Below are 24,392 nucleotides of genomic sequence, written 5' to 3' on the forward strand. Positions count from 1 at the left end.
TCTGAACATTTCTACGATAGATCTTATGAGGTGAGAGTTTGATGAATTGATGAGCCCTTATGTAGCCACAAAGTATTTGAATTAGAGGAGAATGTAGGTATAGAAATCAGGAGGTGGCGAAATTTCAGTACTGAGCACCATGAATATAAATGTAGAAGTAATTGAGATTCATGGATATAGACTTTCTCCTACAAATGTGGTAGTTTAGTCACATTTAGGGATCTGATGATTTGTTGAGCCTTTGAAAAAAAATGCTGGTGCGAAAATTCTTCTACCTGGCCCAGTATTAAAAATCAGCTAAATTAAAAATATATATATTAGAAGTTGTAAAGCCAGAATCTCACTCTTTGTGACAGATCTTGAACCCTAAAAGAGCTATTTGGAGTGGCCATGGTGGCTGCTGGGGGTAGGGAATGGGAGGAAGAGATGAGATGTGGGGGTGTTTTCAGGACTTGGAGTTGTCCTGGGTGATGCTGCAGGGACAGTTACCAGACATTGTATGTCCTCCCATGGCCCACTGGATGGAATGTGGGAGAGTGTGGGCTATGGTGTGGACCACTGACCATGAGGTGCAGCGGTGCTCAGTGATGTATTCACCAAATGCAATGAATGTCTCATGATGATGGAGGAGATTGTTGTTATGGGGGAAGGAATGGGGTGAGGGAGTTGGAGGGGTATATGGGGACCTCATATTTTTTTAATGTAATATTAAAAAATACGGACAAAAAATAAAAATAAATAAAAATAAAAAGTTTGCTTACATAGACCTTGTGCTAACATTTATAGAAAATATGGTCCTGCATCTGGAATTCTATAGTTGAGTTCAAAGATGAGGACCATCCAAGCCAGTTTCTCAGTGGGCCCTAATCACAAATTGTAGCAGCATGATTCCATTCAGCACATTGAAAATTCCACTCCATTATGAAAGTAAAGTTTGTCAACCTTACCCTTGCTCCTCTAGCATCTTTCCACCTTCCCGGGTTTTCAATCCCCACATATTACACTTCAGCTTCCCTCATACAGTCTTCAGACTATCACCATTCCAAACACAGGACAAAACTATAAATCCTGCCCTCTGTAAATCATTGACTCTTATTCCAGAATAATTTTAAACAAAAGAAATTGGTTTTAGGGGTGATTTGGAGCTATGTACCCCAGAAAAAAATATGTTCTCAAACTTTTTTTTTGTCTTTATTTTTTTAATGTTACATTAAAAAAAATGAGGTCCCCATATACCCCCCAACCCCCTCACCCCACTCCTCCCCCCATAACAACAACCTCCTCCATCATCATGAGACATTCATTACTCTTGGTGAATACATCGCTGAGCACCGCTGCACCTCATGGTCGATGGTCCACATCATAGCCCACACTCTCCCACAGTCCACCCAGTGGGCCATGGGAGGACACACAATGTCCAGTAACTGTCCCTGCAGCACCACCCAGGACAACTCCAAGTCCCAAAAACACCCCCACCTCACATCTCTTCCTCCCACTCCCTACCCCCAGCAGCCACCATGGCCAGATGTGGAGTGGACACAACCATTCCAGGGTCCACAGGATGGAGGAATAGAGTATGGATTACAGTGGACTTACTGATATTCTATTCATGAACTATTGTGATCAGTAATCGAAGAAAATGTGGCATTGGTGTTCTCAGACTTAATCCATTCCTGTTGGTGTGAACCCATCATAAGTAGAACCTTTTGATGAAGTTCTTCAGGTAAGGTGTGGTTCAATTCAGTCAAGATGGGTCTTAATCCTTTCACTGGAGTCCTTTATAAGTGGAACAAAATTCAGACAGATAGAAAGAAAGTCACAGAGGGTGCAGCCAGAAGCTGAACATCAGTGGAACCCAGAAGATAAAGGAAAGGCCAGGAGGGGCTGTCAAGTGCATTGCCATTTGACAGAGGAACCCAGGACTGACAATAACTGGTTGTCAGCCCCTGAATGCCAGTTTTGGGAAGAAAGCATTGCCTTGATGGTGCCTCAGTTTTGGAATTCTCCTATCTTCAAACCATGAGCCTACAAAATCCCATTGTTTAAGCTCCACCCCATCCGATGGTATTTGCTTAAATAGCCAAGAAAACTAAAATACTTCTCTGACCCCCAAACAATGAAAAATATGTAAACTATGCAAAACCACATAACAGGATTAGAAACATTATATGAATAATTTTCTATAGAGGGAATCTGATTCTTCAACTTTTTAAATTGATAGCAATAGGTAAAAATCAAAAGGTTAAAAAAATTGGAAAAGAGTTGAAAAAAATCCCTTCAAATATAAGAAAAGAAAAGACTTTGGCATATTTGGGATTAAAGATGACTTCTTTTAATATGGCCAAGGGGTCATGGCATTCTAACAAAATTTTCTGATGTCCAAGGTCACTGTATATCTCTGGTAATGGAAACCCAAATTAGGAGGAGCCAGGATTGGAGAAGGAAGGGGAAAAAAGCAGAATAGCATTTTATATTGAGAATGGCCCTGGATGAAGGATCTACACAATGATGAAAGTTGTTCTGGCAGCAACAGCCAAAGTATATTACTCTCTTGATGTCCTTTGTTGCTTTAAAAATTGACTGTAGGGATAAAGTGATATAAACCATTTTCCAAAGCATAAAGTTATATACTTCATTAATAATTATACTAGGGAAGTTGATATATCTGTCTATTCATACTCCATTGAGAAACCAGGTCAGTAAGACATGGGGTTTGAGTTCTGATGGTACCTGTGTTTAACAGAGGTATAGATAGTGTGAAAAAACATGAACAAATGTCAGTATGTGCCTGTATTATGAAGACAGGGGGCCTATTTGATAACCTAGGTTGATATACAAAAAGCTTTTATTTAAGATACTGAATGAAAATGAATTAGTTGTGATTCATCGGGAAGAATAAAGAATAGTCTCTTTTGGAATTCATGTGTTAAATATATGGCAGTAGTTATAACTATGTTCCTCATATGAGGTAATGTTTTCCTAAAGATATTTAACAATATTTAGTCATCAAACAATTGGCATCTCCTCAAAAGAAACACCTGTGTCCCCACTATTCTGGTGTGGTTTCTTAATCACATCAACAGTATGCTAGCAAAACATTGGACATGTACAAGAGAAAATAATGGAAAACTCTACTTTGTATCACATTGTTTTGTGGGACCTATAATGGGCCCTAATTTGTTTACATTTGAGAAACTGAAAGTTCAAAACAAATCTATTATCCCATATTAATAGTCTTTAGAAACTGGAATCTATCACGTAAGGGACAAAGAATCTTACTCACAAAAGGGGTATAATTTAATTAAATAATAAAAGCGTTTTTTCAAAAGGCAAGGTCAAAAGCTCTCCTGTGGACATAGCAAGTACAGTATTTTTTAGAAGAATGATAACCTATGTTTAACCTCGAGGTTTCTGTGATTGGAAGAGGGAGGAAAGATGAACCATTTTGATGCTGAACACTGTAATGATGGCAGGAATTTCAAAGTTTTGGAGGATGAGAAGGGTTCTCTTTCTCGAGGAGCCGGCCTCAGAGATCTGTTGAAGCACTTGTCTTCCCTTTTGGCATATTATTTGTATCACAATAAGTTCAATACCTGATTTATCTTAAAGATTCCCACAGCACCTATTACAATGTTTTATATATTGTAAAAATTCAGTAAAGATATTTAGTGACCTAATACTTATGTACTTTTAATGCATTCTGTTATCTAGGCACTTCTTTATCCTAGGTGTCTCTCAGTTTATTCAGATCCAAGCATAGGAATTTACATTTATTATTTTTTCATCCATGCATTCATTTATAATGTGTACATACAGTCATGTATTATATGCAAATTTCTTTAAACCCATGGTGCTATAAATAGGTGTTGAAGTTAATATCTTCACTAAGAACTTATAAATGAAAATATTTTCCATATTGGTGGAAAAACTCTATTTCAGAACTGATAACATAATTATATCTCAATCTAATTGAATCAGTACTTAATTGGTGCTCACTCACCTAATTGGTTTATTAAACTATATTTTTTGGCACTGAATATTGCTTTCCAGCCCAACATCATCATTAATAGAGTATAAGGGAATGATTTTAGAGAAGGATAAAATGGGTCTTACCCACTCAGCTTTGAAATAAAACTTAGGCCAGTCTCAGTTACTCTAGAACAGCCAGTGGGTGCCTGGCTGAAAGCTTCTGTACCATGGTATTGTTTTAGTCCAAAAGAACAACTGACCTGTGGAGAGGTGCTGAGAGAGAGAGATAAGCAAAAGAAGAGAATGCACAGCTGTGGATTCTCTGAGTCCATCTCCTTGAGGCCTCTTTCTTTGTTCTGGGAAACCCACCCCTAAAAGAAAAAGGCAACTGTTCAAGGTGAAAAAATACCACTTCTTCAATATGAAGAACAAGACTTTTGGTTGCATACAGGTAACACTATGAACTAGATAAGAACACACATAAACTCCCCCAGAAAGAAAGCATCTATTCAAGGGAAAAGAATGCTGAATGTTATATGTGCCCACAACCAGAAATTTCAAGTGTTAAGTGGAGCAAGGAGGACCTGCACAGGTCTAGGGTATGAGCTGAATGTAAAGAATGCAGCTTACAAGTGTCTTACATTCTTGAGGCACCAGAATGACTCTATTCTGAGCAGCCACATCAATAGGAGCCTGTCTCTGAGCTGATCCCTTGGCAAAGGACTCTGCAGTCCTGACACTCAGAGGAGATAGGCTATCTGCTGGGGAAGAGAAGCTCTTTTCAGGTGCATCAGAATGGCCCTGTCTCAAATAACCTTCCCCTGCCTTTGTAGCTAAACGTCCAGAAACTCTGGGGGTGGAGGGGGGGGAATCAGAGAGGCTGTCCTGGAAGAGGGCAGAAAGCCTGCAGTTAATAAGGGAGACCCAGCTGGGCACCCCCATAGCCTGGGAGTTTGATTCAGCCGTGCCTTAGTCACATTTGAGATGAACAATCTTTTATTAGCCATTCAAAGAGCCTCCTGTTATTTTTTTCTGTGGCTTCATTTACTTTTTGGTGCAGGATCCCAATTCGTTGACCTCAACCCCACTTAACTTTCGAAGTTTATGGCTACTAAAATGCTGATGGGGGCCTCTGGATGAGAAACTGGATTATGTCCTCCAGTGTGAAAATGAAGTCTCACAGGGAATAACTTGTCAGAGGAAATGAGCTGTTTTAGAAAGATCAAGGGATTGGGCTTTTGGAGGTGTGGGTATAAATCCCTACTCGACTGCTTGCTACCTGTGAGACTTGGGGGAAGTCACTTCAATGTCATGTTCTTCACATGTAAAATAGGGGTAATAATATCTAGCTTAGCAATTTACAGTTATCTTGAGAATTCAATGAGGGGAGCCATATGAAAAGTGCTACATAAACTGTAGTACTAGGCAAATATACATTCTTATCATCATACCTCTTTTTCTGCATGTACCTAATATCTTTTTAACTCTAATCGCATTCCACTTTATAGTATAGCAACATATAAATATTTCTCTTTCCCATTTGAGAAAGCAAGTTACTTAAAAGAACTCATACTATTATGTCTCCCAGAAGATGAAGTCCAGAATTTTGTACATTCAACCAGTAAATACTGGAGGCAATAGTGACTAGGTGGTAAGTGAGACCCTGTGGCACACAGTTTGTAGCTCTGGTGCTTGTTTTCACTACTCAGATATTTTAAAAATACATAATTGAAGGGAAAATATTTTACATATTTCCTTTCAGTGTGGTGATTTTGGCAAGTATTCAGGAAACTCTCAGATACAAAATTGCTTCTAAAATGTCATATTTAATAGTAATTACCATGTAGAACTCCTCAGTTATAAGTAGCAGTTTGTTTACACTTTTAAAATGAGCTCCCCCTATCCCCAAGTATCTGAATATCATCCTTGTTCACTTAGTTGCTACCCCTATTAAACGGTAGCAATCTCATATCCCTTTTAGACGTTAATTCTTTTTTACCTAGTTAACCATTCTTTATTTTAAATTTCCTGGTTCAAATCACTGATGTGGTTCTATCTCCTGATTGGATCCCTTACAGCAAGGTTGGCACCAACTGGTTTTCCAGTTCTCCGTTTGCAGCTGTAATCTTAAGATTGCTGCTTCCAGAGGAAGGTACAAAGTGGCTTCATCAAATACACGTGTCTGGAAAATCAAGATCCTTTTAGCAATAGATCATAGCATTTGGAAATATTCTGAAGGGACTTTTTTTTTTTTTTTTGCAATTGTGAGTGTGATGGGAGTCAAGCCTTTACTTTAAATTTCTACAGTTTGGCTTTTAATTATGTTTTTATTTTAAAATGTGTTGGTGATTAAATAGAAACACCCATTTATACACGAATGTGTGTGGCATACATATGAAGCATGTACATTATAACTTCATTTTAAATGTACAACATACCATTTCTATAACAACTTTTCTAAAGAGACACATAATTTTTTGTAAAATTTCAGATAAGATTATGCAGCTCTTTTCTCATAAAGATATAGTTCACCAAGCAGAGACTATGGCAGCTTAGAGGGGACCATGACAGTATAAAGCTAAGGGAATAAATGCTTGTATTTTCCACGTGGTAGGGCATTTCTTTCTGGAGGAGGATATTAAGATTCAACATGGGCCCAAATAATTTTTTGTAAATTATTGTCTTGTTAAACTGTTTGAATTTCCCTTAATGTGTAAAATTTTTATAAGCTACAGAACACTAGCCTAATCAACTCCTGTCCCAAACCGTGAGGTAGGCACAAATGACTTTTCATGCTCATTTTACAGGATAGAGTGGACTGAAGAGTTTAAGGAATTTAGCTGATGCCACACAGATAATAAGAGGCAGGGTTAGAATTGAAACAGATATTTTCTGACTCTTTTCTATTCTACAATGCTCCTTTTTATGTTTCCTTTTTTAAATAAAGGAATCAATATAGTATTTTAAGAATTGGAATATTATTAAGAATATCTACCATCTAACTGAATAGGTACAATGTACATACATTATGTACATACATTATGCCAAGTGCTTTTCCATGAATAAAACTATAAGAAACACATCCTAGGAGTTGGTATAATTATAATTCCTATTTTACAGATGAAACTTAGAGAGAATAAGAAAATTGTTTAAAGTCACACAACTTTTAAGTGCTAGAACGGAGTTTCAAATCCAGGCAACCTTGCTCTAGGAGTCTTACATTTATATCATACACAATCATTATTCCTTACCAGATAGATATGTACTGATTAAAGAAAAAGGATCAGGCATTTCTTTTAATAAAAGAAAGGGAAAATGTCACAGAAATCATTAATGCAAACGTTCAAGAAATCTGCTAATCTTTAAAATATGGAGCTCACAAAGTAAATGTATATACAGTATAGTAATTAGCCTAAACAAAAACTGACTTTTGGAAAAGTCATGTAAGGGTGTCACTGAGAAATGACAAAACACTACATAAAAGAGAAATATTGATTAAGTAAATATAAAAACTATTAATGTCCTACTTACTTTCATTTTGTTTTCAAAGAAGTTTTAGGGGAATAAATGGAAGAAAATGTTACTCTATATACAAGACAACAGTGATGAAAGGCAAAATGTCAAAAAAAAATTTTATTTTTTTATTATTTTTAATATTCCAATTTTTTAGTTTTATTTTATTTCTAGTTTTTAAAATTTTATGTTTTATTTCTTATATTTAAACCTATCATTTTATTTCATTTTCCTATTAATTGTATTTGGCTGTTTTATTGGCTTCATTTTCGAAGCTTTGGATCACAGAAGGGTTACAACTGGGGCAGGGGATGATCGTTGATGTGGGGTGTCAGTGATGGGGGATACATGGGAGAAAGTTCACTTGGGCATACATATAAGGTATATAAATGTGTTCAAATGTTCACAGGGCATTGCCACAGTGACTGGACACTCATACAATAACTGAGAGAATACTGAATTCCCATCCTGGAGAACTCTGCCATACTCTCTAATGGAGCAACAACAGTCCCCAAGTGTGGGGGCAATGACTGGTGAAGGAAGATAGTCCATTGATGGGCCCTTGATATTGATGACTATGCTTGTGAGCCTTTGCTCTTGAAATTGAAACTTAGCCTCATGTTGTGAAGTGCCTAAGAGTTGCCTCCTGAGAGCCTCCTTTTTGCTTAAATGTAGCATCTCTCTAAGCAAAACTCAGTATATAAATGCATTACCTTCCCCACAGCATGGGACATGATTCCCAGGGATGAGCCTCCCTGGCATCAAGGGATTACTACCAAGCACCAACTAGCTATGCATTGGAAAAAGACCTTGAATAAAAGGGGGGAAAAGGTAAAGACAAATGAGTTTATATGGCTAAGAGACTTCAAAGTGAGTCAGGAGGTCATCACAGAGGTAACGCTTATGCACACTTAAAGCAGGATCTCATAGACTGCCAAAGTGGATACTACCCCAAATAGTGGGGCTCCTGAGGAATTTGGAGACACCCAGGTGCTATGGTCAGGGCAGATAGCTCCAGAGTTTGGTGCCTTGCCAGAGGGTCCTACTTGGGAGTTTGTGCTCCTGAGAGCGACAGAGTTGGACTCAGCTATGGCTTCCCTGTACATGGCTTATCTGTCCCTTCTATTTAAACCTATACTTGATGCTGGAGTTTGTAGTTGTATGTCCAAGAGACTGGAATCTTTGGGCTGTCCATGTGCCAGGTGGGCCCTGAACCTCGGCAGAGTTGCAACACCTACTCTCCAGTTAATTGGACTTACCCAGGACAAATAACAAGGAGGTGTGTATTGACAACCACCATACCAAGGAAACAAGAGCGCTTACAACTGCAAGCAGAGAGTCCCATCCATTGTCTTAATGGGATCAAACCCCTCCCCTGCTCAATTAGAGGAGAAGAAGACCTCACCATCACAGAATCCTTGGGATTAGGGAATGAACTATGGACTAGAGTGGATTTACTGGTATTCTACTATAGACTTATTGTGATTCTAGCAAATGGAAGAAATTACAACATTGATATGGAGGCAGTGGTCACTGGAGGCTCTGGGGGCAGGGAGAGGGAAAAACAGGTGTACTATGGGGTATTTTGAGGAACTTGGGAATTGTCCTGAAGACATTGCAACAACAGATATAGGCCATTTTATACCTTCCCATAACATTGAGAATTGTGTGGGAGAGAGTGTAAATTACAATGTGTACTATGGTCCATGCTTGGTGGCAACGCACCAGGATGCATTTATCAATTGCAATGAGGGTGTGGGAGGTGTGGGAGGTGTGGGGAGTGGGGTATATGGGAATCCCTGTGTTGTCTGTGTAACATTTATATAATCTAAATATCTTTTTTTAAAAAATTTTTTGCATTTAAATTTTTTAATTGTATTTTTAAAGATACATAGATCACAAAAAATGTTACAGTAAAAAATGTAAGATAAGGAATATAGTTGGTAGTAATATTTTGACAATGCTCTTGCATAGTTTGTAACAAATATTTCACACCAATGCAAAGAGTTGGTGGAGGAGTGATGTATGAGACCCCTGTATGATGTTATGTATGTTTATTTTGCAAGTTTACAATCTTACTATACAGTTATTGTTTGTGTGTGTTCATGTATGAATGATATACTTTAATAAAAAATATATAAATATATATATATATAACAGGTTCCCATATACCCTACACCCCACCCCACTCCACTCCCCCATGTCAACAACCTCTTTCATCATTGTTGCACATTCATTGCATTTGATTATTATATTTGGGAGCACTGCTGCACAGCATGGATAATAGTTTACATTGTATTTTACGCTCTCTCCCAGTACATTCAGTGGGTTATGGCAGGATATATAATGTCCAGCATCTGTCCCTGCAATATCATTTAGGACAACTCCAAGTCCCAAAAATTCCCTCATATCACATCTCTTCTTCCCTCTTTCTGCCCTCAGCAACTACCATGGCCACTTTCTCTATATCAAAGCTACAATTTCTTCCATTACTACTCACGATAGTTCTATAGTAGAATACCAGTAAGTCCACTCTAATCCATGTTTTATTCCTGCATCCTATGGACCCTGGGATGGTGATGTCCATTCCACCTCTAAATCAAAGGGGTCTTAGATCCCACATAGTTGATGGATGCGATTCTCCCGCTTGCAGTTGTAGGCACTCTCGGTTCCCTGGTGTGGTGGTTGACCATCTTCACCTCTCTGTTAGCTGACAGGGGTATGTCCAAAGAACCGGAGAGTAGGAGCTGCAACTCTGCTGAGGCTCAGAGCCCAGCTGGCACATGGCCAGTCAAAAGATTCAAGAGTCCTGACTATACACCAACCCCAGTGCCAACCACAGGTTCAGTAAAACTGACAGAAGAGGCATGTGTAGAAAGGTAACACTCGGAAACGGAAACACAAATTCCAAAGTAGGGCCCACTGATAAGGCACTGAACTCCAGAGCCATCTGCCATGACTATAGAACCTGTGTGTCTCTGTAGCCCTCAGGAGCACCAGTACATGGGGTTGTACCTACTTTGGCAGTCTCTGGGATTCTGCTGAGGCATGAATAAGTGTGACCCCTCTGATGACCTCCCAACTCCTTTTTAAAGACTCTTAGCCATATAAACTCATTTGTCTTTACCATTTCTCCCTTTCATTAAAGGTCTTTTTCTAGTTGCATCACTAGTTAGTGATTTGTAGTAATCCCTCAGCACCAGGGAGGCTCATACCTGGGAATCATGTGCCACACTGTGGGGAAGATAAAACATTTACATGCTGAGTTTGGCTTAGAGAGTGGCCACATTTGAGCAACATGGAGGTTCTCAGAAGGTAACTCTTAGGCATTCTGCTGTTCTAGGCCTAGTTGAAATTTCAGGCACACAGGCTCATAAGCATAGTCATCAGTATCAAAGGCTCATCATTGGACCATCCTTCTTCACTGGTCTTTACCCTCGCACTTGTGGGGTTGTTGCCGTTCCATTGGGGAATGTGACAGAGCTTCCCTGGGTAGGAACTCAGCACTCCCTCAGTTGTTGTTTGTAAGTATAACTACTATGAAAATACTCAATGAATATCTGAACATTTTTGTATACCCTATATAAATGCCCTGGAGAACTCCTTCCCAACCGTGTGTCCCCCATCAATAACACCCCACACCAGAGCTCCTCCCCTGCCATAGTTAAACCCCTCTGTGGGCAAAAACTTCTTCAAAAATGAAGCCTAATATATTGCCAAATTCAATGAGTAGGAAAATGAAATAGTAATGATAGGCTTAAAGATTAGAAATAGAATACATACTAATTTAGAAAAACTAAAATAAAGTAAAAAATAAATTGGGGTATTAACAAATGAAAAATATTATATAACTCTGTTTTTGATGTTTTGCCTTTCATCACTTGTAATAGGTATTGCCCTCCATGTACAGTGGCAAGGCAATTTCTTTCATTCCTTCCTCAGTGTTTACATCCTTTTTTTTTAATTTTTAATTTTGTCTTCAAAAAAGTTTTAGATCACAGTAAAGTCACATATACAACATATGGGTCTCCTATATATCTAACATCAAACCCTTTTGTCCCTTCCCCAGCAATGATCTTTTTACATGTTAATGTTATATTTGCTATAGCTGATGTACAGATATTGAAACATAGCTACCAAACATGGTTCCATTTTGGTTACAGTATGGTTTATATTTGAGACTGTACAATTTTCTAAATTTTTAGTTACATTATGATTTACATTATGGTTCACATTTTAGCCTATAGACTTTTATACATTTTTGGTGAAATTTAACATGTCCTATATCCATCATTGTATGATCTTGTGGAATGCTTCCATTGCCCCCCAGTTACCTGGCTTCCATCTATTCTATTCCTCTTTCTTTCTCCCCTTAGGGCCCACAGTGACAACCAAGCTTCACTGCTTGAAGGACCAGATTCACAGAGACTTGCAACAACACTGGGCGCTTTACACACTAGACTGTCCTTCCCCATTGAGAGACACCAATTCTCTTTTGAGACACAATTCCCTTTGTTTGAGAACATCAGGCCTCCCCAAGTTGGGAGTACACCTTCCCATCCATTATATGGGTCTTCAGCCAATGATATAACACACTATGACAAGATGAGCACTCACACACTCCCTAGAAGCCTGTCCCTGAGCCAGATGGCCCCCATTAAGCACCTTAAACAGGTAAATCTTCCTTATTATATTTTCAAAGATTTTTCTCAATATTATAGTTTCAAATACATACTCGACAATCTCCCATGTTCATCTGTTCTCCCCAACTCTCCCCCCAATTTCTCAGGCCATCTGACCCATCTTCACAACCCTAGCCCCCCTCAAGCCTTCAAAGCCCCACCCAATAGTAGCCCTATGCCCCCTTCTTATTCCTTCCCTGTAAAACTACTTACCTCTACTTTATCATAGATTTCACCCATGTAGGCATTAGCTCACAACCTTCCTCCCCCCCCCCAATTTTCTGTAAGCCTGTCGTCTAGTCTCTAGCTCTCTGTGACAGCCTGGTTTACTTATTTCATATCAGAGAGATCATGTAGTATTTGTCCTTCAATGCCTGGCTTGCTTCACTCAACATAAGGTATCTTTTAAAAAATATTATTTAAAAAAATAATAGTGACAGATTATAGTTTTGCCCTAAAATACTGCTATTATTCCACTCACTATCAATCACTTCCTCTGGTCTTAGAAGTGAAGGTGAGCAGAGAGGAGTTAGAATTAATGCTACATTAAGAAAAATGCAATGAGCTGCAAAGTTTTCATCAATGATTAATTGAAATGACACTGGATTAGAAAGAGAAAGTGCCACCATATGCAAATGAGGCAAATTAAAAATGTCATGGAAAAATCATTCTGTAGGAAACAACTAGCAGATTTTCACACTTGGAAATGAGAGAACAATTGAATTTGCTCACTCTCCATAAACAATTATAAAAATGGGGAAACATTTTTCAGACATAGATCTATAAGCATTAAAGGACAATGCTTTTTTTAGAAAAGGGAAACCTATGGTGTGTGTTCCATGTATCCCATGGCTTTCTGACTGGGGCACACCCTGGACCACAGTTCAGGAGATTGAAGCTCAAGAGAAGATAGTTGTCTCACTGAGATGAAGAGGAAGACATTGAATTATTTTGAAGCCAGTGAAGTAGCTGGAATTTGCCAAACAGGGTACCAGGAAGAGAGGATTTGTGCAGATAAGGGTGTTGCCAGGTGGTGTTGACCATAGGTCCTTGGCTGAGGGCTAGGTTGTGCTTGTGCAAGGCTAGACTCAGAAAGACCTACTTCAGATGGCCTGCTATGCAGCTGAAAGAGCAGAACAGAAACACAAGAGGCCACAAAGTCTTGTTAGAAGTCCATGTTTGTGTACAACTAGAGTGACGAGAACTTACTAAGCACATTATATATTCATCTGAGACTCCAGATAGGTCATGCCTTAAGAGTAAGGAAACTTACCCTTAAGTGCTGTATTAAGTGCTATACCCTAGGACAATTATAAAACTTAAAATAGACCCTCTCTAACAAGGAATAAAACCAATCCTGATAGGAACAATAGAAACCACCAGAAATTTAACTGACTATTAGAACAGATGTTCACACTATTTCAAGGAAGGCAAACATAATCCAAATATCCTACAAAATACCACTCATAATGTCCAATATAGAATAAAAAATTACAATATAGAATAAAAAAGTCAGGAAAACATGATCCATAATAAGGGGAAAAATTAGATAAGAGAAACACATCCCAGAAGAGCCAAAAATATTAGACTTAGGCATTAAGGACTCAAAAACAGCTATTATAAATATATAGAAGAACTAAAAGGAAAAGATGTACAATTATTTAACAAGATAGAGAATATCAGAAGAGAAATGCAAGTTGTAAAAAAGGAAATTCTAAAACTGAAAGTTACAATTTCTGAAATGAAGAATTCACTCTATTGACTCAATAGAAGACTGGACATGGAAACTTAAGGAACAGTGGACTTTAAGATCAATAGAAACTTTCCAATCTTAGTAACAGAAAAAATGAAAAGTTTGCAAAATAGTTTACAGAGACACATTGACATGTAGGAAAACATCAAGTACCTATAATTGAAGTCCCAAAGGTGAGGAATTGGGAGGGGGGTGGGAGGAGAGAGGCAGGGGAATAGAAAAATATATGTGAAAAAATAATGGTGAAAATTTCCAAAATTTGGCAAAAATTACACAACTAAGAAGCTCAGTGAACTCTAAGAAAGAAAATTACAGAGGAGACCCTACTTAGCACATTACAACCAAACTGCTGAAAACCAAAGTAAAAACAAAGTTTAAAAGCAGACAGGTTGTTCTTTAGACTGAAACTAATGATTCCACTTGGAAACTCAAACTTATAGCAAGGAAAAAAGAACACCAGAGATGGTAACATGTGGGTGAATATAAACCCCCTTTTTTTCTTCTCTTGATTTCTTTAAAAGAACAGATTTCTGAAAGCAAAAATAATGACATTGTATTTTGAGGTTTACAAGAAGCAAAATACATGATTCCAGTAACACAATGGCTGGGAGGTAGAATTACACTGTCGTAAGTTTCTTACCTTTTATGTGGAGTATTATAACATTAGCTCTAAGGAGAAAGCAGTAAGCTAAGGTTGTGTATTTTAGACCTTAGAGTAATCACTAGGAGTTATAACTAAAAAGTCAAAAGAGAAAAAAAATGGACTAGTGAAAACATATTTTATTACCCCAAAAGTGACTGGAAAGGAGAAAGAGACAAACAATAGCCGAAATAACAATAACAAAACATATGTAACAAATAGAAAATAAATAGCAAGATGATGGATTTAAATACAACTGTATCAATAATTACATTAATTAAAGTGAACTAAACACTTCAATTAAAAGGCAGATTGTTAGCTGGTATAATAAAAGTAAGATCTAATATAGGCTATTAATAAGAGATGAATTTTACATAAAAGACACATAGGTTGAAAGTAACAGGATGGGAAATGATACACCATATGAAAAATGAGTGTATGAAAGCTAGTATAGTTATAATAGAATCAGACAAAGAGAACATCCAGATGAGCAATATTAACTCCTTAAGAATATAGAAGATTTGAACATTATCAATCATCTTGATTTAATTCACATTTTAGAATATTACATACAACAGGCAGAATACTCTTCTTTTCAAGAGCATATGGAACACTCATCAAGATAAAAAATACACTTCTCTATAAAAATAGGATGCCCAATAAATTACAAATTACTGAGCATGTTCACAAACCACAATGGAATTAAATTATAAATTGACATCAGTTAGGATTCCTGTTAGATCCCCACATATTGAAAATTAAACATTACATTTGTAATATAACCCAAAGGCCAAAGAAGGAATCACAAGGGAAATTAGAAAATATTTCAAACAATAGTAATGAAATGCAATATATAAGTTTTGTGGGATGTAGGTAACACTTAAAAGGAAATGTACAGCTGTTAAGTCCTGTAGTAGAAAAGAAGAAAGATTTTTATTGACGATCTCAGTTCCCACACTAAGCTGCTAAAGAAAAAAAGAGAATATTAAGTAGAAAAAAATGAAATAATAATGGTAAGAATGGATAATAATAAAATAGAAAATAAATAATAGAAAATATTAATAAAACCAAATTGATGGCAAATTGTTACAGGTACCTTAAGAAACAAGCCCTTACCAAGCAGACAAAAGAATAAGTAAAACATCTGAATAGCTCTCCATATATTAAGAATTTGAAAGACCTTCCTACAAAGAAAGTAATTAGCAAAGGCATGGAGAGGTCATTGAGCCCCACAAAGTTACCTTGAACAAGTTGGGTGGATGCATTTCTCAGACTTGCCGAGGAGGAGGATTAGAATGGATGGTCCCAGGAGGGTAGGATACTGAACATCTTGCTTGCCCTTTATATCCAGTCTCCACCCTGCTCTCTACCCCACAGGCTGACGTGTGGAGATTACATCAAAAGGACTCTTGTTCCTTTTGCTTCTGGAAGAAGTCTGAGGGAAGGTGGAGAGAGAAGCCTGTAGGTCCAAGGCAGGCTGGCTGCTTCCCCTTGATCACATAGCACAATTCCTGTCAGGTGGCCTTTCAGCACAGCTCTGTGTCTCCAGGTTCCATTAACCTCTGCCTCCATCCACAGCTTTGTATCTAAAGCTGGCAGCAGTATTGCCCACTGTTAATAGTCACAAGCTTCTAATACCTTTATAAATAGTCTCTTTATTAAATTCTCTTTATATTACCTATTTTCAGGATATCACATGTTTCTTGATAGGATTCTAATTGATATACTTGGTAAATGATCAAGATTTAAGCCTAAAATTCTTGAATAATTTCTAAAATAATATATTTGAGTTGCTTTCATAAGAAAATATTAGATAATAAGCAATTATGGTAAACACTTTTCAAATCAGATACAACAGATGAAGGAAGTGAGAGCAGAAGAATAGTAAGGATGGCTTACAAGGGAACATGTTGCAGAGCCAGAGTTCCCAAATGTATCCTTGCTTTTCAGCACTCCTCCTGTTTCAGCTGGAAAGGTACTTTAGTTGAAAAAGATGCACTGGACCTCCAGCCGTGGGCATCCATTGCATCCACAAATTATTAATTAGCTTCTGTTGAGAACTGAACTTCCAAAAAGCAACTCTTTATCATGTTGCATAGAATTCCTTAGGTAATTGTTTTTCTCACTCTCAAGTCTGTAAACCAATCTGGAATACTACTTGTATGTATGGAAAACTTCATATTAACTCAAGAAGTTAGAGAAACAACAAGAGTAGCAAAATTCCAAGGGAAAGAGAAGAAATAATAAAGGCAAAAGCATAAATCAGTGAATGGGAAAACAGAAAAAAAATGAATTTAAAAATATATATAAGATTTAGGTCCTTGAAACACACACTTGAATACTAAACACTAGCTTGCTTGGTCAAGGGGAAAAAAGGGGAAAAAACACAAAGATAAAATTGCAAAGGAGAGCATAGTCAAAGACACAGGATCCATATGAGATTACTTTATAGAGCTCCATTCACATAAATTAAAGACATGGGTGAAATAAATATTAGAAAAATAGTATATGCCATAAAATATCCCAGAGGAAGTAGAAATTCTAAATATACCAATACCCTATTGATAAATTTTAGACAGACAATGGAGAAGCTGGCAGAGAAAAAAAAATCTATGTGAATTAGAGCAGGTTGTGAGAAGGATGCTTTCAACAAGATCGAATGTTTAAAACTTTTAACTTGAGCAAAAGAAAGGCAGTAAAAATTCCTAGGAGAAAGGAAGGAAAAAAGCTGAACTTGAAGTTCTTGAAGTTCATGTTGATAAAATAGAAAAAAAAAAGGAGAATTTTTTTTCTTATGTCAAGGCTTGCAACATTCTTCTTTGTGTGACAGTTTAAAAGCATAGTATTACATACCAAATCTACAGGTTCAATTGGCTGAGCTCTGAGCAAGAGTTGTATCATCAAAATAGTAAAAATCCTATTTATTTGTTTTCAAGATTTAGAACCAACCTAAAAGAAAGTATGGGACATTTAGGCATAAAACAGAATTTTGAGAGAATAAAAGTGTTACTAGATGATGAAAGTGCTAATTTCCTCTTTTCACATATTGGGAGTTAAAAGATAGTATCTAATATAAATGGCTTAAGAAATAAAAGTTTATTGAAATACTTGATAAAGTTAAAAAATTGAATATATTTAATTATAACAATAATTGATAGGAGGATGTAGTAAAGAAAAGGACATGTAAATAAATTATATTCTTAGGTCATAACTGGAATTGGTGATATTATTAAAAGGGGATAAATCAGAAAATAGAGATAAATGCTGATTTTTTAGAATTATGTTTAAATTTGGGAGAAAGAGTGGGGTCGGAGGTACAGATGGTACAAATGATGTACTTTTTCTATATTCTACACATTTTCATTTAATTTCTATATATATTTTGTATTTATATTAAAATATTTTGAAAAGGACTATTACCAAATATTAGAGAGAATTTAAAACCAATAAGGAAAATATCAACTACCTAAAAGAAAATTGGGTTAAAGATTTGACAAGCAAATGGCATTGTAGACCACAACTGACTAATAGCCAATGGAAATATGCTTACCTTCACCTTATAATTAAAGAAAAGCAAATATGATCTCATATACCCTGATAGAAAATATTTTAAAAATACATTGATTGACAAATATAAAAATATTGGTCAGCACTTTATCTGTGAATCTCCACCCAGCAATATGTGGGGACTCATCGTCCTAATCAAAGCCCTAATAATAACTTAATCATGCCCAGGTACAGACCAGATTATAAACACAATCCAATGTCTATTTTTAGAATTCATAACCATATCAAACTGCTACACTCCACCCTCTGAATTCCAAAAGACATTACAGTATTTGAGAAAAAACTTAAAGCAGTAGCAATGCAAGTACTAAATAATCAATGTTTTAAAATGCAGTTTGTCTTGGTGCAAAGTCTTGTCTGGATGTAGACCTCTGAAACTTACAAAACAATTTATCTGTTTCTAATACACAAATGGACAAAGGAGAAAATTTTCTTGGTTCCACCCTTATTAAGCATCTAGGTGTCAGACCAAACTCCAGACCTCTCCCTCCAAGAGTGTTAGGGGCCATACCTTATCCAATCTTTGGGTTAGAGTGTTGACCCCCCTACTACAGTGATGTGAAGACACCATTCCCCCTAACCTTTGCCATATAGACTCAACACTATGAGAGCAATGAGTTGACCACCTGGCCTTCCCTAACCTTTGGGGGACAGATCCAACCCTCTCCTACCTGTGGGGTGCTGACCTTAACCGCCATAATCCTTGGGGAATGTGCCCCACCTTCTATGTACCCTGGGGCAGCAAAACCCTCCCAGAATATTAGATGGGAACATTCACCCTCTTCAACTGCTGGTACAAACTCACCCTCTCTATACATATGGGCGGGGTTCTTCTCTGGGCCCAAGGTGATGTCTTAATTCCAGATCTCAGCTTCCATGGTTTTCCTCTTAAAGCTGTTTCTCCTTCATTCTCTCCTTTCTGTGTCCCTTTTAGTCCAAGCTGACAGTGGTTTCGTTCATACAGCTCTCTCAAAAACTTTGTTGGTTTAGCATGCAAGAAGCAGGGGTCCAAGCCATCAGACAGTAAGACTTTCCACCAGTCTTTCCAAGATAACTGCATCTTCAGTCCTGACTTACAAGTTCCAAGTTTAGTTAAGTCCCCCAATGGGGCACTTTCTTTGGGAGCTTGATTTCCAGAGGCTTGGAATTTTCAGAATTAGTTTCTGTTTTCTTTGAACCTGACAGTTCGGTCCTCAGTATATCTCTCTTTTCTAGCATTTTGCTATAAGCTGCAAGCAGAAACCAAGCCACATTCTCCAGGTTTATTTTGGAAATTTCTTCAGCTAAATGACCAGGCTCACCATTTTCAAAATCTGCCTTCCATAAAACATCAGGATTTAATCTTGCTAAGTTCTCTTCCACTTTAAAATATGGATCACCTTTCCTCCAGTTTCTAATAATAGTTTCATCATTTATTTCTAAGGCATCATAAAAAGTCTCTTTAGCATCCATATTGCTACCAACAGTCTCTTCAAAGCACTCTAGGCCTTTTCCATCAAGCATCTCACAGTTCCTCCAAAAAATACCCCATACCCATTTATAAAACTGTTCCAGCATTTTGGTAATTGCAAAAGCACTTCCCCACTCCTCAGTACCAAATTCTGTATTAGTCAGCCAAAGGAGTGCTGATGCAAAATACCAAAAGCCTGCTGGCTTTTATGAAGGGTATTTATTTGGGGTAAGAGCTTAAAGTTACCAGGCCATATAGTATAAGTTACTTCTCTCACCAAAGTCTATTTTCATGTGTTGGAGCAAGATGGCTGCCGATGTCTGTGAGGGTTCAAGCTTCCTGGGTTCCTCTGGGCTCAGATCCACTGTTTTCTCCACAAGGTCAGCTGTAGACTATGAGACTCTCTAGACTTTGCCTCTCTCTACAAGGTCAGCTGTAGACTATCAGGTGAACAGTTCTGTCTCCCTGGGGTTTCTGTCATGTCTAAGGATCCTTCTCTATTCCTCTGTGTTCTTCTCCTGGCTCAGGTCCTCTCTTCCCGGGGCTTGCTTCTAAATAATTGTGCAAAATAGTCAGAAATAACAGCTATGTACATCAGGGGAAACAGAAAGATTGAGAGTTGAGGAATTTTCTTCTTTTTCTGATTTTTATTATTATTATTGAAATAATGAAAATGCTTTAATAATGATTGAAGCAATGAATGCACAACTATGTGATTATACCAAATACCATTGATTGTACACTTTGCATAAACTGTATGCTTTATTTAAATGTATTGATAAAATTGACTTGTTTAAAAAAAACATGCATTTTTCTGTCATATTAAATCCATTTTACTATTATTAATTTTAAGAAAATCCAATTTTCAAATAACTTAGAACACATCTCATTTATCTATGTTTATATTTTAAAGAAATTGTGGCTTTCAAATCTGAGCTTTTGTGTGTTCATTTTTTTAAATGTTTTTGATCCTTTCTGGGTTCCCCTGCCCACACACACGCCATGTCAGGTGCCCACTCCGAACCCCTGGGAATAAGTCCTGGATTAAACAAAAGCTCTGAGGGAACTTTTAGAGAGAGAGTTCAGGAAACAGGGTAGCATTCAAGAAAACTGGGTCTGTTTCCATTTTAGAACTATGCAGACTAAAGGGAACATAGGACCAGTAACACATTCAGCCACTTCAGTAGTCATTGTTTTTTGCAGGAGGCAATTGTATTTCAGTAGATGGACATAAACATAATATGAGCTATCAGGGCCTCAGTGTCTGCCCAAATCAGGAAACAACAAGTCTGATTGTGACACAGAATTCCAGAGGAAGCCAACTAGTTACTTGTTTGCGTTGGTCTGACACATGCCTGCGATTAAGTCTCACACCACACATTCTCCCCTGGGCACTAGACTTTAGTTCTTCCTTACCTGTAAACAGAATCAGGATGTGTTCTGAAATTTGGCCAAATGCATCTGACCTTGGATAAGATATATTCCAAAAAAACATACATATTATATGTAGGTAGAGAACCATGAGAGAAGAGAAAGACAAGTCAACACAAGACTCTGACATCCATTTAATTATAACAAATTACATGGGATGCAGTATTGTCCTGCCACTTGGAAGGAAAAAGCAGGAATATACCCATGAAAGACATTAACCTTCTACATTATGAAGTTTTAGGAAAACAGTACAACCAAGTGCCAAGTGGAGAAAGGGGAAAAAAATTAAAAGAACTGATTGAAATCTTTAATGCAATAGAAGACCACTTAGATAGTTTATGTTACATAAGATGAAGAGAGCGTGAAGGCACAGTGATGAGAGGAAAGGTTTGGCGAGGGCTAGTGTATAAGCCTACAGATGTGTATCTGAATAGGTGTTTCAAACACTTCTTCGTGCCTCAGTCCTCTTACCTGCAAAATGGACATCAATAGAATTTCCATTTTTAATGGAAATTCTATTCATTATAATTTTTTTTATTATAATTTTTTTCCAGCCATTTTGCCAGGCTCCTTGGTAAAAGAAAAAATAGGTAATTACATTAACAGACATCATGGCTCTATCTTGCTTTTTAAAATCATAGTTCTAAAAGGAGGAAAATTATTGTCATCCTGGAAAGTAGTTCCAGGAAAAAGGGAGATCTAACAGGGATCTTATCGATTACTTTTGCAGAAAGCAAGGTGATGTCCCATTTATGTCAGAGAATAGAAAATTTGTCCTATACAATGAAAGCCAAATAGTCTTTGAAATCAGTAACTGATTTTTCTGAATTGATTGAAATGACCATAAGTTTGAGCATTGAGTAGACTCCTTCCTAGATAGATACAAATCAGTGAGCAAAGCAGCATTATTTATATTCTAATGGATCTGACCATTTATGTGCTACTTGTATATTTAGTATTGTGAAGATTACTTATTATCATAAGTTAAAAATATGATTTCTGGAAAAGATTGTCTATCCAACTTGTTTCACAGATAAAGTGCTGGCATTCAGGTGACATTGGGCAAGAAAGAAACCGAAATACCAGAATCCTGGTATTCTGACCCAGTTCTGTGTTCCATTACACCCATATGACTTACTGATTAAAAAAAAAAAATTGAGGCCCTTTTATACTCTATTGTGTCCAGGGAGTAAGCTTTTTAATCCAGACATCTTCTCCATGCCAACTGATGTGTGTGGTTGGAAAATATTGTAAGCAATTAGTTCTTGTTTTTCTCTTTCTGAATTTTTCCCTTTCTTCTACCCAATCCAGGAGCAGACTGTGTTTTGATGCCTTAGGGAAATACATGACTGAGCAGAAATAAAAGTAGCTTACAAAACTTCCTGAATTAAATTTTCAGAAGCCTGAGCTCATCGAGAAGGAGAGTATTTGAAGAAAAAAAAGCATAGAATCTTGAAAAAGCATATGGCAGAGAGGAGGTTTACTCCTACACTAAAAAGAAACCCCCCTGCCAAGGGCAGGTCCGTGGAACTCAGGCCTGGCTTTATGGCAGTGTTCCAGAAATGACTTCCAGTGGCTCCTAAGGGGGTGAGTCAATGGTCCCTGGGATTTCCTGCCTTGAAGAACATTCCTGTGCACTGACAGGGCCATGAAGCAACAAAGAGCCCCTGGCCTGAAGGGGACAATAGATGAGTACAGATGACCCCTCCCCAACACCCCTGATGCCTTGACACCTGATGTTTTCACAGTGATGATTCTGGAACATTCACATAACCCCAATGGGAGAGGAAACACCAAGACAGACTGTGATGAAATAGATTATTCCACCAACACAGCCGTGGAAAGATGAAATTAAATTGACTTTTAGAAAATGAATACACAAGCTATTTTGGCATAACCGATTCTGTTGACTGAGTCTCATTCCCCCAATGAATATAAGAAGATAATGAGTACCAACTTTATTATTTAGCCGATGGAAATGTAATTAAGACAACAATTCTGGGGAGAGAACTCTTACCATGTGAAACAAACAAACGTCTAAGATGATTCTACATAAGCTCTACGCCTAGTCCTTAGCATGAGTGATGAAAAATGACAGCCAACTACAAAATATTTAGATTATAAATCCCCCAGGTAAAATGGTAGAGAAAAGTTCATGTTCAGTTAAATCAGCATGTGTATGTTCCCTTTGGAGAAAACTTTCATTCTGATCAATGGAGTCCATACCATGAACATGAGCTTAATATGGATAATAGAATACAAGCTATTTTTTCTGCTGCTTAGCATTTTTTCAAAAGATGTACTTTGATGGTGGTTGGATTGTCTGATAATTGTGTTGAAATTCAATAGGGCTTTCATGCATGGGGAAGATACTAAACTCATATTTAAATAAGTATCATATAAAATCTTAAAATCTTGCGCAACTAGAAGAGCTGCTTGGGAAGTTCTTTTAAATGTCCTCAACCATTTTTCCCTGCAGAATGTATCCCCACGTTCAAGGAAAACAAGAATAAGACTTTTGCTTCTATCCACCTAAGTAGTCTTGATAAATTATATGACCTTTCTTTCCAGCAGAAAGAAGAAAATTCATAACTGAAAGCAGATATGATTTAACAACCTCATGAAATTTGGTCTTGAAAGGAAATTCGGTTTCCATTTTATCTCTCAAAATTCTCCCTTTCTCATCTGTACATTGTGAGGTGGTATCACTTTCATTTCATACTTTGCTGATCAGTGAAAGGAATTTTCTCTCTTAATTTACAAAGATGATTAGGTGCTATCACCAAATTGTCCAGTTTCTTTGAGTGTCAGAGAAAAATTCAGCCGAAAGTTCTATTTGTTTGATCCATTCAGTCCTTAAACAAATTGATCCAAGGTTAAAAACTTGTTTCATTTAGAAATCCAGATTTATAACTTAAAAAATGAACAGGGAATAGCAGCCCATTACTTAGCTGTGACATGTGCCCTTCAGTCTACCACAGTCCCGAAAACTTCCTAATGCTTTTCAGCCATTGTACTAACCAAACCTCTGTGCTGGGAAGATTAACCTCTTGAGGGGGCAATTTACTCTAACGCACAAGATCTCCTTTCGAGGACAGCCCGGTACTTGGGAAAAATCTCCTCTGTGTCACCATAAACAATAAGCTTCTTTCCAGATGAATTAAGGAAACAAGATGCAGTTGAGGAGAGATTTCTTTAAAAATCCTTTTTAAGTTTTGGGTCAGTTCAGCTTTCAAGGGAATCTCTAACTTAGCTGAGGAAATGCCTCCAACGTTTTTAAGGATCAAGGGCAGAGAAGCTCACGTCAGCCTTTGCCAGGCTCTAACCCAGAGACTCCTGACAGGGACAAGGGAGGCGTCACTGTCTCATCCCGACCACCAGAGGCCT

General features: G+C 37.4%; 1 long non-coding RNA gene across 1 annotated transcript in view; it reads left to right on the top strand.

Annotated features, from left to right (window-relative positions):
• The window catches only part of LOC139438694 (uncharacterized), a 49,110-nt gene extending 25,954 nt beyond the window's left edge, over window positions 1-23,156 (top strand). Inside the window, exon 2 of the long non-coding RNA XR_011648403.1 lies at window positions 22,317-23,156. This is a non-coding gene — a long non-coding RNA (uncharacterized lncRNA). The remainder of the gene's footprint in view (window positions 1-22,316) is intronic.
• The last annotated feature ends 1,236 nt before the right edge of the window (window positions 23,157-24,392 follow it).

This window comes from Dasypus novemcinctus, chromosome 3 (assembly GCF_030445035.2).
Source record: "Dasypus novemcinctus isolate mDasNov1 chromosome 3, mDasNov1.1.hap2, whole genome shotgun sequence".
Classification (NCBI taxonomy): Eukaryota; Metazoa; Chordata; class Mammalia; order Cingulata; family Dasypodidae; genus Dasypus; species Dasypus novemcinctus.